The sequence below is a fragment of the Dipodomys merriami genome, unplaced genomic scaffold (genome assembly GCF_024711535.1).
Source record: "Dipodomys merriami isolate MVZ:Mamm:240054 unplaced genomic scaffold, mDipMer1.0.p SCAF_1920, whole genome shotgun sequence".
Taxonomy (NCBI): domain Eukaryota; kingdom Metazoa; phylum Chordata; class Mammalia; order Rodentia; family Heteromyidae; genus Dipodomys; species Dipodomys merriami.
The window spans coordinates 74,691-80,220 of NW_027203294.1; positions in this window are offsets into that span (position 1 = coordinate 74,691).

Here is a 5,530-nt window from a genome sequence, read left to right on the forward strand (position 1 = left end):
TTCAGCTAAAGGCAAGCACTTTACCACTGAGCCACTTCCCAGCTCCGCCATGAGACACTTAACCCTTATGAATTACCAAATTTGTTTTACAAAGCCAGATGTTGAAATGTGGCTTAAGTTTTAGAGCCTGCCAGCCTTGCTCAGGACATGGGAGAGACTCCAGCACAGTGACCTTGCCCTGATTTCAGGTTTAGGAACAGTCACCACTCCCTGTGTTCCAGCCCTAGGATCAGAACCAAATAAATAAATAACTCCCCCATTTTCACTGTATTTGATGTTGGCGTAATTTGTGAAGGTGAAGGGAAAAAACAAATTGTTTAAATAGGGATACAGTTAGACCTATTGCAACAATGAGATGTACAAGAAATTATTTCAAAAAATGAACTTTACAACATTTGCCTGGTGGGGGGTGTAGAGGACATTATATAAACAAAGCCATTCATGAAGCTGTTGCTCAAGCTGTTACAGTATGCTAGCCTTGAGAAAAAACAATACAAAAAATGCTTCATTCACAGTGGCCCTGCCCTGACTTCAAGCCTCAGGAGAGTGGCCATGTCATGAGTGAAGCCCTAGCAAGAAAAATGAAAATAAATAAATAAATAAAGCCAGAACTTTATCTGTGGCTCAAGCCATGGAGATTGCTAGTCTTGAGAAAGAAAAGGGAAAAACCTCAGACACAGTGGCTCTGCCCTGATTTTATGACTAGCAAAAGTTAAGGCCCTATGTTCAAGACCTAGGACCAGCAATGAAGAAATAAAAATACAACAACAACAAAAACTCGGCAAAAATGCCCAAGTCCTGAGTACAAGCCATAAGAGCAGCACCTAAAATAAATGCAGAAAGAAAGAAAAATACATATAGAGCCACAATTTGGACTGTCTTGAGGTGGGAAGCCTACTAGTCTTGAGAATAAATTAGGAATAATGACCAGGCCTGGAGTTCAAGTACTATAACAAGCTCAAAAAAAAAAAAAAATCTGTCGGGAACCAAAAGGAGTCTCTCAACATGAAGATAGGCTTGACTATCTCACCAGAACATCTTGTGGCTGAGTTTACAGAACCACTCTCAGAAATCCGACCCTTTCATCCTCCCTTATGCAAACATCCTGCAGCTGCTAATGACCACCACCCTTTCACCCTGCCCTATGCAAAAATCCTGCAGCTGCTATGGCCAATGAAAATTCTTCCTTATTCCAAGCATATAAATACCCCTGTGTGAAAAATAAAAATTTGCAGCTTGACCAGGATCCCTGTCTTGCTGTCATTCTTCGTGTCTCTTGTCCCTTCATTCCTTCTCGCTTAGGTTCATTGCCCTCGTTGACGTCCTGCAGGTCGGGAAAAAATCCACAAAAAAAACTTCAAAACAAAAACCTCAGAAACAGTGGCCAGCCCTAATAATAAGCTAGATGACCCGAACTTACAAAAAAGAGAAAAAGAATAATAAATTAAGTGAAAAGAAGGGCAAAAATATTAGAGCCAATTCAATATTTCAAAAATATGGTTCACACCTATAATCCTACCTGCTCAAATGGCTGAAATCTGAGCATTTGTGGTTTGAATCCAGCCTGGGCAGGAAAGTAAATGAGAATTCTTTTCATTTATGCTATTCCTGGGCTTAAACTTGAGTTTTACTCAAGGGTAGAGCTCTACTACTTCCTACCTGTTGCTGGTTAATTGGTGAAAAACGCCTCATTGATTTTCATGCCTAGGATGGCTTTGAACCTTGGTTCTCAACTTTCAAGACTCTGTATAGTCATCTTGGCTTCCTGTAGTACTTTTTTCCTTTCTGTATTTTTTGACAGTTGTGGGGCTTGAACTCAGGACTTGTGTGCTGTCCTTGACCCTCTTGTACTCAGAGAGCCTTGTGCTCTACCATTTGTGCCATAGCGCCACTTCTGGGTTTTGAGTGGTTAATTGGACATAAGAGTCTCACAAGGACTTTTCTGTCTGGGCTGGCTTCCAACTGAGGTCCTCAGATCTCAGCCTGTTGAGTAGTTAGAGCCATAGAACACTTATCTCATATTTGTTAGGTTTTAAAAAAGAGATAGCTGAGTAAGAACAGCACCATGCACATGGTATTCAGGTAAGGGGTAGGTTTATTCAGTAGACCTGCTGGGACCAGGCAAGGTTGGCACTCCTCATGGCTGGGAAAGGCCTTGGAATGAGAGAGAGCTGGGAAAGAGAGGAAAGAGAGGAAAGAGATAGAAAAGAGCAGAGAGAGCAGAGAGATGAGACAGAGCAGAGAGAGAGCAGAGAGAGAGAGCAGAGAGAGCAGAGAGAGGGCGTCTGGGCCTGGGCTAGGCCTTATCTAGGGTACGGGTGGAGAAAGGTGTGGCCACATCAAATTCAGATGTGACCTCAGTGGATGCAGATGTGACCTCTTCCAGGTGTCCCAGTTGCCTAGGTAATGCAGGTACTGGGTGGAGACTTTGCTGTGAGGAGGGTGGAGTCTGCTTGCCATCCAGGAGCGGACCTTACAATATTAACCACCCCCCCCCCGAAAAAAAAGATGTGCTATGGCTCAAATTGTAAAACTTCCATCCTAGAAGGGGGGAAAAGCCCAGCACCTCAAGAAGACTGGCAGGTCAAGCCCTAGGATCACCATAAAAAAAATAAAAACCAGGGCTGGTAAAGTGGCTCAGTGGTAGAGTGTTTGCTTGCCTTGGATGCATGAGGCCCTGGTTCGATTTCTCAACATCACATAAGCAGAAAAAAAAGCTGGAAGTGGTGTTGTGCCTCAAATGGTAGAGGACCTGGAGCTGAAATGCTGAGGGACAGCACCCAGGCCCTGAGTTCAAGCCCCATGACCAGCCAAAATAAATAAATAAATAAAAGCCAAATACAAAGAAATAAATACAACCACCAAAAATAAAAAGGAAGAGTAGTGCACTGGCTAAAGATGTAGTGCCTGCTAACTTAGAGGGGGTGGGGTGCGGAGTGGGAGAAAGCATGGAGACTGGAGACTGGCCAGGCCACTTTGAAGCCCTGGGATTAACACAAAGAATAAAAACAACAACAGAAAGGCAGAAAGTGAGCTTTGGCTCAAATAGACTATCAGCTTTAAATCAAAAACAAAAACTAAACAACACTGACCAGGCCCTGTGTTCAAGCCCTAGGTCCAGAACCAAAACATAAGAAAAACCTAGCCAGGTGCCAAACGGTCACACCAGTAATCCTAGCTACTCATACTCAGGAGGCTGAGTTCTGCGGATCACAGTTTGATGCAAGGAAGGAAAGTCCGAGAAACATAATAAACTACTCAGAAAAAGCTGGAAGTGGTGCTGTGGCTGAAGTGGTGAGCAAAAGAAGCTCAGGGACAGAGCCCAGGCAGAAGAGTTTAAGCCCAAAGGCTGGCAAAAAGGAACAAAGAAAAAAAGAAAGTGAGTAATTAAGCTGTGGTTCAAGGTATGAAGCCTGCTAACCTGGAGAAAAAAGGTAAAAAATGTAAACAAAAATATTAAAAAATTATTCCCAGAACCACATGCTCCAGTGCACTTTTCCCTACATCCTTAGTGTGCAGACAACCAGGCCAATGCCCCTGCTATATCCTGTATCTCAATGCCAAAAATTTCAATTATTTGAAAACTGCCTTCCGAGAATTGCCACATAGGGACCACATTGAGAATTATTGACCTCAAAAATATTTATTAACATGATTTCTTTTATTCTTGTGATTTTTCTATGTCCTTCTCATCATTACTTCCCTAGCACCTAGCAAATTAACTAGAAAAAAAATATAGAGACATATCTGCTTATTGAACATCTACATGTATATTTGGGATAATAAGTTGGTTTATATGGGGTCATCAACACTGAGCATTTTTTACAATGAGCCTCATACTTTGTAAAAAACAAAAACAAATAACACATTTAACCCTCAAGAACTCTACATTTGCCAGTCAGCAGTCACTCATACCTGTCATCCTAGCTACTAAAGGGAAGCAGGTGCTTGTGTTGTTCAAAAATAGTAATGTTGGAAGTGGCGCTGTAGCTCAAGTGGTAGAGTGCTCGCCTTGAGCTGAAGGGCTAAGGGACAGCGCCCAGGCCCAGAGTTCAAGCCCCACGGCCGACAAAAAAAAAAAAAAGTAATGTTACAAAGATAATGAAAAGCCGAGAAATTATTATAGACTAAAGGAGATCAAGTATACACAACTATATATAATTCATGATTATGTACTGGTATTAGTACTGGAGAAAAAAAATGACAGGGACAGAATTGAGCCAATTGTCAAGACTGAAATATAGACAAAGATTAAGCAAAAGTATGGCATTGTGATTAATTTACTGAAGCCGGTAATTACTGTGGCTATGTAATAACAGGACATTTTTATCCTGAGGAGAGCAAGATTAAAATATGTAGGAATAGAGGACTATGATATATACAAGTTCATCTCAAATGTATGTCCACAAAGAGAACATACACGCAAATAAGTGATTAAGTGAATGAAGGAAAATGTTAACTATAGTGAATTTTCATAAAAAGCACACAAATACTGTTTATATTCTTTTTATGACTGATTTGGCCTGGATGGTTCAGGAAGGTCACCTGAGCAGTGAAGCTAAATGCTTCCTTGGGTGGATCATTCTTGTTGTCATCACCCACGTTGCCACACCAAACATCTTTGGCTGACATGCTTATAGAATTTTTTTGTGCATAGTATGTCGATAGATGTTCTTAATGGGATTATAAGAGAGGCGGGCATTATCACACTTTGGCAATAAAGATAATGAAGGCTGGAAGAGGTCAAGAATTTCCACAAGATTTCTTAGCAAAGGTTAGTGGTTAAACCTTGGCCTCCACTCTCAATGCTCTTTGCATCACATTACAGAAGAATGAATGGAGAGTATGAAGCAGATATTGTATAAAGTAAATGGAATTCAGGGCTGGGAATGTGGCTTACTAGTAGAGTGTTTGCCTAGCATGCATGAAGCCCTGAGTTTGATTCCTCAGTACCACACAAACAGAAAGAGACAGAAGTGACCCTGTGGCACAAATGGTAGAGCAATAGCCTTCAGCACAAAGAGGCTCAGGGACAGAACCCAGGCCCTGAGTTCAAGCCCCAGGACCAGAAAAAAAAGAAAAGAAAAAGAATTTTAAAAATGGAATTCAAGTTATGGGAAGAGTTTCAGGCAGAGAAAATGAGTGCCAAGATTAGGGGGTGAAAGCATAGCAGGAAGTTTAGTATAATCACAGCATTTAATGTAAACAAAGGAAAAAAGCAACAAAGTAGGATCCAGCAAAGACTAGGCCTTTACATCCTAGTAAGATTTCAAAGTTTCTAACGAAGAGATGAGGAACCACTGAATGAATTTTAGAACAGAGACAAGTAAGATCAAATTTAAATCAAAGGAAGATCATTTTAATGGCTGAGTAGAGAACTGATCAGCACTAATCTAGGAACAAAAAAAGGAAGTAAAATTGAGGGAATAATCCATGATCCAAGTGAGCAAGGTGATGTTTAAATCAGCGGGAGAAAGGATTAATGTTGGAAGGGTGCTAAGGAAAGTGCTATCTTGATGATGGGAAAACA